This window comes from Halichoerus grypus, chromosome 7 (genome assembly GCF_964656455.1).
Source record: "Halichoerus grypus chromosome 7, mHalGry1.hap1.1, whole genome shotgun sequence".
NCBI lineage: Eukaryota > Metazoa > Chordata > Mammalia > Carnivora > Phocidae > Halichoerus > Halichoerus grypus.
In genome coordinates this window covers 111296406-111310208 of record NC_135718.1, presented here as the reverse complement: position 1 = coordinate 111310208, position 13803 = coordinate 111296406, and positions in this window count along the sequence as shown.

Genomic DNA, 13803 nt, shown 5'->3' with positions numbered 1-13803 from the left:
CTCCCTGATTCAAACTGTTGCCCGATCGGTTTACTAAACACATTGCATAAACACTGTGCTTCTGTCCTTCCTGTTGAGGGTCAGCCTGAAATTTCCAGGGCTTCTCAGCCTGATTCCAGGCCCATGGAGCATTCACAGCCTCTCTGTCAGGTTGGGCAGGATTCTCTCATGAACAAAAGATAAGATGGTCTCTTGTCCATATGTTGAGATTTCCTCAACCTTTCCTTCTGTGGATTGAAACCAATTTTTGGATTTCACTGCTTATACTCAAAAATAGAAGCTCAGTAACTGCTCCTTATAATGAACCAGCATTTTATACTGCCTCAGAGTTGGAGTCAGTTAAGTATGGTTTCTTGAGAATATACAGTTTTCTTTTTTAGTCCAAGAAGGTGCCTAGTGGAGCAATGTTTCATGCCCTTTGTTTAAAACATGTGCTGATTTATGGCCTCTTTTTGATCCTTGCAAAGAATGCCTGTCTTCCCACCTACTCAACCCTTCCTGCTGGTAAGAACAGAGAGCACCTTCCTAAGCACTGGTGATTTCAGATGATGGTCAGGGACCCAGTGTGGAGCTCTTACTTCTCTACCTTCAGATTGAATGGTTTAGAATCAATTACTGCTAAGCCCAAATCATTTTTGGCCTATGTTCTTAAAAGTGTAATTTATCAGTTGACAACTCTAGATAGCAGGTGAGCTCATTCAATTCTTAGAGGTTCATTTCACAACCAATTTTTCCTGGAAGGTTCAAGGAACCAATGCTGTTTAAAATGGGATGTGTCACAGATATGTTGTTGGGCTTTTTCTCTAGAGGAAGTTCATAGTTGTTAACTATTATCCTGAAGTTTTCTTCATTGCACTCTCTGGTGAAAAACAAGAGGTTCTTGTGTGTGTGTGTGTGTGTGTGTGTGCGTGCGTGCGCGCACGTGTTCATGCACATTTGTGCATGTTTATTGTTTGGAAAAGTCTAAGAACTACTTTGTAAAGAGACTCTTGGCCCTGCCCACGTGATATGCTTGCCTCCATCTTTCTTGTTTTCCTTCATCAAATACTTGTTAATACCCATACGTATCAGGCACTGTGCTAGGCACAAAAATAACAATGGTGAACAAAATTGGCACTGTTTCCTTCCTCTCATTAATCTTCCTCATATTGGAGTAAGAGTCTTGGGTCTGCCTCCTTAAGTTTTATTAGAAGATTCAAGCCTTGTTTTGTGCGTGGTTGATTTTGAAACCACATGGACCTGCCTCCTGCAACATAGAATCCACATGTAACCTCATTCCATGCAGCTCTGCTGCTCCAAAGGGTATTTCAAACCTCTACCTCCGTTTCCCTGAGAGCCCAAGGTCTAAACACTATCAGTGGTTTCTAAACTTTCTTTAAAATAGAGGAAACTTTTTCACAAGCAAATTCATTTTGAAACCATATACATTAAATAGCCTATTTTGAAGTTACTCCATTTCTATCTGAAAATGAGGTGGGATGTTAACTGCCTCCCTGACTCTCCTACTTTCTCCAGAGCCCTGAGAGGACCTTGCTAAACCTAATTGGGAAAACCACTGTCTCATGGCTCGTGGATTTCCCTGGTGAAATTGCCCTGGAGGCCCGCCCCGGGAGCCACCCTCTAGGCTGAATGCCAATCCCAGGCTGAGAACCAATTTGGCCCACAAGCTCATCCTGGTTCTTTTGTGTGGATTTGAGAACGGGCTGCCTACCTTTCTCAGAATTGTTGGGCACCTCACGCATCCTCATGTCCATATCACGTTCCAGGCGACTGCAAAGTGAGAGAAACTAGGGCTGAGCTCTGAAAGGGGAGGCAATCAGCGGGCCACATTCAAACAGGCTATCCAACTCTTAACGGTGCTGAATTTCTTTTTCTATGCAGTGCTTGTGCACGGAAACCCTCGCCCCGCTTATCATACCTGGTGAGTTCTTACTCTGCAGTCAGGAGAAAGAAACCATTAGATAAGCAGGTCAGGTCTCTGATATTTGCAAAGAGGGTTGCAAAGAGAACGTCTTGGGAACATATTACAGAGAATGAAAATGATATGTCTGGTCCTTAAGAGAAGGAGAGAAGAGAGAGAGGGAGAACACGAGAGAGATTTCTAATTCAGACCTGTAGAATAATTTCATCATCTGTTGGAAAGAGTCCCCATGACACAAAATTCTGCAGTTTCTCTACCTTCTCACAACCCCTGCACTGTTTCCACTTCATTGCTAAGAGAGGGTTTCCAAAACTAGAAGGTTTTGAAAAGCTGTTGGTGGAGGAATAATTTTATGCACCACCTCCTGTGCCCCAAATCTTTCCTGGAATTTGGGGAAAAGGAGGGCAAGGCAGTTTTGTTTTTGTTCTTGTTTTTATTTTTTTAAAGATTTTTATTTATTTATTTGTCAGAGAGAGAGAGAGAGAGCACAAGCAGGGGGAGCAGCAGAGGGAGAGGGAGAAGCAGGCTCCTCACTGATCAAGGAGCCCGATGTGGGACTCGATCCCAGGACCCTGGGATCATGACCTGAGCCGAAGGCAGACGCTTAACAACTGAGCCACCCAGGCGTTCCTGTTCTTGTTTTTAGAAACATTCTTCTTCTCCTGAATATAAAAGCAATAATATATCAGCAGTACCGAATGCTTGTAAGGACACAGATCTGTAGGATCTCTTATACACTGCTGGTGGAAATACATATTGACTGACGCAACCACTTCGTAAAAACACTCAGACATTATCTTTTAAAGGTAAACTTTCACATACCCTATGACAAGCATTTCTACTCCCCGGGTTATATCCAAGAGAAATTTTTATACAGGGCACTGGGAAGACACGTACAAGAATGTTCATAGTCACTCTGCTCATAACAGGAAGTCTGGAAATAGCTACAGAATAAACAATAATATCTTCACACAATGGAATGTGATATAGCCATCAAAATAAATGAGCTCCATGGGCATGCATCGATATGGATGAATTTTGGCAATACAATATTAAGTGAAAAAAATCCTAGAATATAATATGTAGCATGCTACCCTTTTAAAAGAGTTAAAGCTACAATAATAAAAAAAATACATGCTTTTTAGGGGTATATATCAATTAGATGCAACTTTATTAAAAAGAAAACAATGGGATTATGAGATTTGGGAAGGTGGTTATTTTGGGTAGAGAAACATGGTAAATGGGATAAGAGAGGATCCATAGCTTGATGTTAACTTTTGTTTGAATGCTAGCTTTTATATTGATCATTGGGTTTATGAGCACTTATAATAAACAAATTAATAAATAAGAAGAATAAATTAATAAATGAGAAGAGTATTTGATGAGTTGAAGATTATGATTAATCCAATTCATAATGTGTTCTGGCATCCAAAGGGAAAACTGAAAGCAAAATTACACATTCATTGTGAACAATTTAGAACCCAGCAAAGTATGTGAAGAAAGAGTCATCCCCAACAATATCACTCCAGAAATAATCATTATCAGCATTTTGGTATATTTCCTTCTAGCTATTTTTTTTCTAATTCAGATTTTTAAACAAAATTACAATCATGATGTTTAAATAGTAATCTTATTCTTGATACAACATTATATTATGTGTATTTTCTCATGTGATAAAATAACCTCTGAAAAATAAAATAATCTCTGAAAATGTTTTTAACAACTAAATAGTATTGAATTATGTTTCTGCATCATAATTTTTTGACGAATCCTTTAAATGTGTTTATTTTGGTTGCTCCCAATAGTTTGTTATTATGAATAAGGCTACAATAAGCATTTTGCACATAAATCTGGGTGCCATCTCTGATGATTTCCTTCGGATAAAATTTTAAGAGTGGAATCAAGGTATGAAAGATTTTGAGTTATTGTCACATGTTGGTAAGTTGGAGGGCACATTTTTATGAGTAATAAATTGAATAAGATAGTGCACATAAACATGCCTAATATATACATGATAGGCATTTAATCAATATCAGTTGAAAATGAAACTGCATATAGTTTCAAGGTTAGTTAGAATATCTTGGAAGAGGATAAAGAACTATCTTCTTCATCTGCTAGGCTATGAAAATTAAATGACTTCATATTGTTTCTTAACTTTTAGTGGAAATACAAGGGCATGGCACTGGAGTGATTCTTTTTGTTGCATTAATGATAATAAATATAATTTATATATTATGTTATTCTTTCAAAAGTGTTTCCCTATGCATTATCTTGTTTGCTCTCCATGACAAACAATTTTTCAAGTATATGTTATCATATTATCCCCACTTTACGGATGAGGAAATTGGCATTTGGGTTAGAATACTTACTCAGTGGCTCCATTGGTTAAGTGATGGACTTGATTTCGGCTCAGGTCATGATCTCAGGGTCCTGAGATCAAGCCCCATGTAGGCTCTGCTCTGGGCATGGAGCATGCTCAAGCTTCTCTCTCTCTCCCTCTCCCTCTACCCCCCACCCCACACACGTGCACTCTCTCTCCCCCTAAAAAAAAAGGAATACTTACCCAAGATGATAAAGCTTGAATCTAAATTCCAGGGGCACCTGGATGGCTCAGTCGGTTAAGCGTCTGACTCTTGATTTCCACTTAGGTCCAGGGTCATGGGATCGAGCCCTTAGTCGGGCTCCATGCTCAGTGGGCAGTCTGCTTGAGATTTTCTCTTTCTCCCTATGCCCTCCCCCAAAAATAAATAAGTAAATTAAAAAAAAAACCTGAATTCCAGTTCCAGTAATGGTGGAATGACTTATATTAAGATATATATATATATATTAGGATAGAATAACTATCCTCCAGTTAATGCTTATAAAGTATGGACAAAATATTTTACCCAGCTGTCCAAAACATACGAGAAAACAACCAAAAGCCAGCAGACACTGGAAGGCAAATGTTTAAAACCAATAATTTAAGTTTCATCTTAAGAGACTAGAAAAATACAGCAAATTAAACTTAAAAAATGTAGAAGGGAGGAGATAATACAAATCTTATAAGCAATAAAAAATAATAAGGAATTACTGTGAAACACTTTAAATCAAATTCAACAACTTAAATGAAATGCACAAGTTCCTTAAAGAATATCTTACCAAAACTGACAAAAGAAGAAATGGACAATCTGAATACCCATATATCTTTTTTTTAATTGAATTTATCAAAACGTTCCCATAAAAAGAACTTCAGGTTCAAAGGATTTCTTTTTTTTTTTTTTTTTTAAGATTTTATTTATTTATTTGACAGAGACAGAGATAGTGAGAGCAGGAATGCAAGCAGCGGGAGTGGGAGAGGGAGAAGCAGGCCTCCCCCCGAGGAGGGAGCCCGATGTGGGACTCGATCCCAGGACCCTGGGATCATGACCTGAGCCGAAGGCAGACGCTTAACAACTGAGACACCCAGGCACCCCAAAGGATTTCATTAGTAAATATAATCAATATTTAGGGAAAAAATAACATCAATCTTAAGTTATTTCCAAAATAGAGGAGGAGACACTTCCTAGCTTATTTTGAGGCCAGTATAACCCTAATACCAAAGCCTGATAAAAACATTATAAGAAAAGAGAATAGAGACATCTGGCTGGCTCAGAGCATGTGACTCTTGATCTCAGGGTTGTAAGTTCTAGCCCCATGTTGTGTGTAGAGATTACTTAAAGTCCTAAACAAGAAAAAGAAGGGATGTTTGGGTGGCTCAGTCAGTTAGGTGTCTGACACTTGATTTCAGCTCAGGTCTCAATCTCAGGGTCATGAGTTCAAGCTCCATGTTGGGCTCAACGCTGGGCGTGGAGCCTGCTTAAAAAAAAAAAAGAAAAGAGAATAAAAAACACCTCTCATGAATACTGACACAAAAATTCTTACCAAAATATTAGTAAGTCAAATTCAGCAGTATATAAAAAGTATAATACATCATTACCATGTGGAGTTTATCCCAGGAATGTGAGGTTGGTTAAATATTTGAAAATCGATTAATGGAATTTATTATTAGTAGTATATAGGAGAAAAACCACATGATCGTTTCAATAGATGCATAGAAGGTGTTTGACAAAATCCAATTGCTATTCATGATAAAATTCCCAGCAAACCAGGAACAGAAGGGAAGTTACTCAATCTGAAAAAGGGTATCTCTGAAAAGTATACAACTGATATCACATATAATAATGAGATATTGAATACTTTCTCATTTCATGAATAAAGCAAGAATGTTAACTGTCACCTCTTCTACTCAACAATGTACCAAAGGTCCTAGCCAGTTTTAGATGGCCAAAAAGTGACATAAATGGATCAAGTTTGAAAAAGAAAAAGTAAAACTGTCATTTCTTTATAGGCAGTATGATTGTTTACATACAAAATACTACAGAATCTACAAAAATGTTACTACAACCAATAAGTGAATCTGACAAGATTGTAGGACATAAGGTCAATATACAAAAATCAATTATATGCCTATATATTAGCACCAATATGTAAAATTTTAAATAAAAAATTTTAAAAAATTGAAAACAACTCCACATAATCATAAACACAAAACACTTGACTTAATAAAAGATATGTAAAAACTCTACATTAAAAACTATAAAATATTGCTAAGAGAAATTAAAGAAGATCCAATTAAATGGAAGGACATACCATGTTCATAGAATGGATGACTCAATATTGTTAAAAATGTTTGTTCTTCCCAAATTTGATCTCTAGATATAAAGCAATCCCAATCAAAGTCTCATCAGACTTTTTAAAAATAATTGACAAGTTATTCTAAAATTTATGTGGAAATACAAAGGACCTAGAATAGCCAAGATAATCTCAACAAATAACAAAACTGGAGGAGTCACACCACCTGACTTCAACGCATACTAGAAAGCTAGAGTAATAAAGAGAAAGTGAAATTATCATAATAGCCATGCAAACCTACTGAATGATGTAGCTGCATAAATATTGTTTGAGGCTCATTTTAATGTAGGTGAGCATTTCTTACTTTCAGACAAGAATGGCTATGGCAATTAAAAAAAAAATGGAGGCAGTAAAGCGTAATACGGTATTTTCCAAAGTAAAAGTCACATATCACAGGTCTGAATATGATTTTAAGTGGTACACAAATGTGATTATTTTTTAAAGATCATCCCATGCTTAAAGTTATAAAGAACTTTTTTTTTTTGTATAAAAGATGTTCATATAGGAGTACCTGGCTGCCTCAGTCAGGAGAGCATGTGACTTTCTTTTTTTTTTTTAAGATTTTGCTTATTGAGAGAGAGACAGAGTGCACACAAGCAGGGGGAGGGCCAGAGGAAGAAGGACAAGCAGACTCCCCACTGAGCAGGGAATCTGATGCGGGGCTTCATCCCAGGACCCTGAGATGATGACCTGAGCCGAATTCAGACACTTAACTGACTTAACCCAGGCACCCCGAGCATGTGACTCTTGATCTCAGTGTTGTGGGTTCGAGCCCCGCATTGGGTGTGGAGATAAGTTAAAAATAAAATCTAAAAAGGGGTGTCTTGGTGGCTTAGTCAGTTAAGCGTCTGACTCTTGATTTCACCATGGAGCCTGCTTAAGATTCTCTCTCTCCCTCTCACTCTGCACCCCCTGCACCTCTCTCCTTCCTCTCTGAAAAAAAGAAAGAAAGAAAGAAAGAAAGAAAGAAAGAAAGAAAGAAAGAAAGAAAGAAAAGAAAGAAAGAAGAAAGAAAGAAAGAAAGAAGAAGAAAGAAAGAAGAAAGAAAGAAGAAAAAGAAGAAAGAAAGAAAGAAAGAAAGAAAGAAAGAAAGAAAGAAAGAAAGAAAAAGAAAGAAAGAAAGAAAGAAAGAAAGAAAGAAAGAAAGAAAGAAAGAAAGAAAGAAAAAGAAAAGAAAATCTAAAAAAGAAAAAAGATGCTCATATAAAAATTTTTTTCTCGGGGCACCTGGGTGGCTCAGCCAGTTAAGCCTCTGCCTTCGGCTCATGTCATGATCCCAGGGTCCTGGGATTGAGCTCCCTCTCCTTCTGCCCCTCCTCCCCACCCCACCCCACCCCCACTTGTCCTCTCACTCTTTCTCTCAAATAAATAAATAAAATCTTTAAAAAAAAATTTCTTTCTGAAAGAACCTTAAGTTTTAAAAAAGCAATAAATTATGGACTAACACAGACACACTAACACCTCATTACAGAATTAGGCAGACTGACACGCCCAATAACCAGCAGAGCAGGAAAACCCAGGCTTTCCCTTTCACTCAGAGGCTGACTCCTTTTACTGCACAGAACAAAGTGGACCAAGAAGCATGTTTTCCACAGACGGGCTGGCTTCCAATTCACCAATCCATAACTAACGGATGGAGAGGCAAACCAGGATTAGAGAGGACCTTCCCCACAGAAACATGAGGAGTAGAAAACAAATATGTCCCTCCCCAACACACACACATACACACACACACACACACACACACACACACACACACAGGACATAGACCTCTCAGTGTCCCTGGACGCAAATGTTGTCATTGTGTTTCTGTTGAATGTAGGGGCTGCCATCACTCTCATGGGAATTGAAGCTATGACCTCACCCCATGGCTGTGAGAGAGGCTGCCAAAGCAAGACTGTATCTGATGGCGTTTATTTCTATAGCATCAATCCCGCGGTGGGACCCAGGAAACAGAGAAAATGGGAAAGCTTGTTGGGTAGATGAAACCAACACTCTATGGAGGAGAAAACCAAGTCCCAGAGAAGTTAGGTAACTTGCCAAGGTCACAGGGCAAGCAAGTGGTTTTGCATTACAAGATCAGACACTTCCAAGCAAGTTCTGGGAACCAGAGGCTTCAGGAAGGAATTTTGGTTCTTATATGTGACAGAGAAAATTTGTGGGGGGGGTGGGGGTGGATAAAAAAGAAACAACAAAAAAAGATGCAAAGAAAAAATCACATCCCAGCCTGAATTTATAAGGCGCTGGGTGACCCAAGGCTACATGAAGGAGACAATTTCCCCTACTTTTTCCAGGGAGATGTGTTGTACAATGTCCCTTTTTCACAGTGATGTGAGAATTCCAGGAAATTGGCTTTGCATTTTTACTTCATTCGAATAATTGCCTTTCTTTTTCTTTTTTTTTTTAAGATTTTATTTATTTATTTGACAGAGACAGCGAGAGAGGGAACACAAGCAGGGGGAGTGGGAGAGGGAGAAGCAGGCTTCCCGTGGAGCAGGGAGCGTGATGCGGGGCTCAATCCCAGGACCCTGGGATCATGACCTGAGCCGAAGGCAGATGCTTAACGACTGAGCCACCCAGGCACCCCTGCCTTTTTTTTTCTTTTAAAACTTTTCTTTTTTTCTTTTTTTTCTTCCTCCCTCCTTCCTTCTTTCCTTCCTTCCCTCCCTCCATCCTTCCCTTCCTTCCTTCCTTTCTCCCTTCCTTCCTTCCTTCCTTCCTTCCTCCGTCCCTCCTATCCCTTCTACCTCCATTCCTATATGATTCTTCGGCAATTTGGGGCTCTTTCTCTAGTTTCAGAGTCTGTGCAAAGAGACAGGCTCTCTGTAACCCAGACCCACTGGCAGGGGCTCACATTCTGGGTGGCAGCCGCCTGGGCTGTTGCCTGGTTCATCTCGACCCTTGTTATTCAGAGACTGCTTTAGGGATTGCGTTGGACAGCTAGTGAGCACCCCCGCTTGGCGGGCCTGCCCTTGGGAGTTCTTGGGGTAGTGACAAAAGCTGACGTCCTCAGGACATGCCCTGCTCCCCTGTGTGTACTTTGTTTCATTCTGAGATTTAATTTATTATTCCGGTCTCCTGTTGCACAAGACCCGTATAAATAATCCAGGCCACTCCTTTGTTTCTCCCTGAAATATGGCTTTTGAAAGCTCCTATTGTTTCAAGGGGACTTTTCCGCTGTCTTTTGAGAGAAGGAGATGATTAGGTCTGTTTCTTCTGGTCGGATACTCTCCCCACATCTCCACCTGAAGACCCATCAGAAGTCCAAGGACATAGCACATGGCCAAAGCTCCTACTAGTGATGACACAGAACTGGTTAATATGGTTAGAATTTATAGTTGAAGTTCAAGGACAGCAGTCTCTGGGGAGGGCAGCGGTGGGCAGGAGGGGACTTAAAAGCACATTTATATATCACTTTACACAATAGCTAACAATAGGTTCTACCAATAATCCCACTTCACAGATGAGGAAACTGAGAGACCCAGGTGAAGGTCACATAGTGTAAGGGGTAGAGCCAGGATTCTAATCTCAGCAGTCTGGCTTCAGAGTCTGTACTTGTAACTTCTACGTTGAGAACCTCTTCCCTCCCCCAGCAACCCTTGTTGCCGCGACTAGAATCCTCCAAGAGAATACTCTTTCTCTCTCCAGTGTCTCCCCACCACCCTGCTTTATTTAACCAGAGTATGTCTCTTGGTGTTAAAAACCCCAACTGCCAAAAAAAAAAAAAAAAAATTAAAAAAAAACCCCAACTGCCATTGGTCAAATGGGAAAAATAATGGTACCTGTTTCAGATGGTTTTATAAATTCTAGGCATACGGTAAACATCCAATAAGTGATCATTATTACTATAAGCTATTAGAGAATTTTACAGAGGTTTAGAAAATACTGGCTAAAGATGAGATGTCTCTGGCTTCCTTAGGCTAGAATTCTCCATTATTGCTTTACCAGTACAAATACAAACAGGTTGTTTATCATTGTAGTTGTGTATCTTACTCAGAATTTCAAATTTAGAAATTTCAGTTCAGTCACTTGGGTCGAAAAAGAACCATTTCTGCCATCCCCACAAAGCAAGCTTGGGAACCCTTGGGTTTGAGACCCACAAGAGGGCACACCAGGCAAAAGATCTCTATGTTGGTCTCACCATTTGAGCTTTGCCCACACACATTAATTCAGATGAATAACAGAACAAAAGAAAGTACACAGTATATTCTTTCATTAATGGGTTTATTCATCGGGAATGGAAGAGAAGAATAAAGGCTGCCAATGAGAATAGCCAGTTTTCAGGGAATTAAAAGACACTTCTGCCTGAACGTGCTAAAAGTTTAAATAACAAATAATAAATTATCTAAGTCAGTAGCTTTTAAAGCGTGTTCAGGGGAGCCCCGGAGTTTTGCAGAGGCACCTCCGCGGCAGCTCTGAAGTTAGTCGTCATTGCCCTGGCTGAATGTTAACTTGCAGAGGAATGAACGCACCGAGGCTCTGAAGCAGACAGGTGCACCAGAACCTGAAGAGGTGACCCATCCTGAATGTGTGTGACCTTGGTCAGGTCACTTCCCACCTCTGGTTTCTGTTTTCTCTTCTGTCCAATGAGGAGAATCAATGATGGAAAGGAAACAGAGTTCTTTTGGCTCTAAAACTCTGAGATCACTGTATGAGTTGTGTTCCCCACGATGCCTGCTTCCAACAAAAAAATAGTGTAGGATTATCTTCAGACCACTGTCTTCAAAGCTGGTACGTCATTTCTTTGACATTTCTCAGTGATTGCAAATCCTAGCTCTTTCGTTTGTCCATTTGTTCAAACCAGGTATTTTTCTTTCACTCCAGAAGTGTTTAGTGAGTGCCTTTCAAGAGCCAGGTACTGGTCTAGGGAAGGAAAAAATGAATAGGCCAAACTGTTCTGTTTTCTCCAGGGACTCGCAGTCCAGTGATGAGCTGGTAAACCCACTCGTGTGGTTTTTTGGAATGGTTTATAGATGTCTCCTAGGTCTGGCCCTTCTGACTAGGGATGACAATATGTTTGAGCCAAAGATCAGAGAAACTGGTAGTTGCCTTGGAAAGAAGGGAGACCCGCCTCCCCAACCTTTTGATGGGTTTCCAATAAATATCTTCTGGCTCAGAGACCATAAGGTTTCAACCTGAAAGCAGTCCGTTCTCCTATTCCCACCTCTTTGGTAAGTGCGAAGTACCTTCAATTCCCAGATCCCTTCGGTGGCTGGCTGGTTGGCAGCTGAACGTTGTTTATAAGGATCTCTGGCGCAGGCTGGTTTAGCAACATGTGACACTTGGTTCAAGTGGGTCACTGTGCACACTTAGGAACGGCAGCCTGTGTAGTAATCCGATTGAGATTAATCTAGACTCAAATCCCAGGCCCATCTAACTGGCTCTGTGCCTTTTGGCAAGCTAGTCAACTTGGCTGAATCTTATTTTTCCTGATTTGTAAGATGAAATTACAGACATCTCATGAGGTTGTCAGATGGGTAAGGACTCACTGATACGGAGTGCCCAGTATCTGTTTATGCCTGGGTAGGATTCAAAGAGTGGCAGCTCTTTTTATGATGAGCTCTGCTAGAGGGTGTTAGTCATCACGCTGGCTATGAATGAAGAGCTGACTGGACCAGTGCTCTGAGATCATTGCTGGAACTTGAAGGAATCACTGCAGGGCTGAGCAGAGGCTTACAGATGTATCCTGGGTGGGAGTCAGAGAACCCCCAGAACCACAGAAGGAAGAAGTTGGGGTGAAGCTGAGTCAGTAGTCTGGCCAGACCAGTTGATGGAGTGGAGATCTGAACTGGATTCAGAAGAGAAACTTCCATGGCCTCACATCAAAGAAGGTGTTGACATTAGAATTCTAGGAAAGTGAATGGATGAGGCTTTTTTCCCCCATTGACCTGCTTGATTAAACCAGTAATCTCTGTTTGGAAAGCCACATCATCACCATTTGGAACATTAAGCCAGAAAATCTCAACAGTTGGAGGACGCCTTTGGTGTACATAATAATTCTGGAACTGGAGCTTGGTGAACGGTACCTTGAAAATGGAGGAGTCTTCTTCCCACACTGGTATTTGGAGGTTAAGGATCTGCCAGCTCAGAGGTTGCAAACTGGAGGCCTTTGTTGTCACATCTATTTCAACCTGAACGGCGTTTAAGATGAAATTTCACCTAGTTTTCTTGGCTTTTCTCAAATATTAGACAATAGAGCCACACGGAACCTACATTCTTGCGCAGCAAGTTCGCTGGCACCGACTCTTTGGGGGTTTCAGATTATTTGCCAACTTTCTCCTTGAAATAATCTTTTCTTCTGGTTTTTGTAACCCTGCTCTGTCCTCATTTTCCTCCTCCCTCTCTACCTGCCCTTTTTCATTCTGTTTTATACAAGCCCTTCCTCCTATTGCCTTAAATGCCAGCAATCTCAGGGCCCTGTTTTAGATCTTCTCTTCTCCCTATTCCACATACTCCTGATCAATCTTTTGAGTCCCAGCTATATGCTGTTGTAAAGGAGAAAATCTTTTTCCCTTCTTCCCTTCTGGGTTCTTTGGCTGGTCTGATAACTAAATTGACATAAAAGAGATTAACAAGAGAAAACCAAATTTAATTTTGTATGTACGGGAGTCCATAAAAATACGAGATTCAAAGAAGCGACCAAAGCAGACAGCTTTGTTATACTTTTTAGACAAGGAAGTAATACATTTGTGAAGAATTAGCAAGACAAAAGGGTTTGGACTTGGTGTAGCAAATTAGTGAAAAAGTAACAAGGTTTGTTAAACTGCCCTCTCAGCCCTAAATTCCCTCTCTTTGGTGATAAGGATGCCTCTAGCCTCCGGTACAGGGAGGGTACCTTTCACATGGCAGACTTATTTCCTCTTTTCAGGGGGACAAAGGAAGGTCAGAGTGTCCTTTTTGCACTGGCTGTTTTTTAAGTAACTTTAATTCAAAGTAATCAATTTGCCAAAGTGACATGTTTTGGGGTGGCATATTCTGCTGTCCTTCACTGCTTATATCCATGAGAGCTCGATGACACATCAGGGACTTGTTGAATTATGCAGAAGCACAAGATGGGGTTCTGGTGTGATATTTTTCTTTTTCCCTTTTATCCTTTAACGGAGCGAGGCTGTTTTTATTCTTAAGATCATACTGCTCGTTTTGGAAACTTAGGAATAACACAGAAAGTTCTA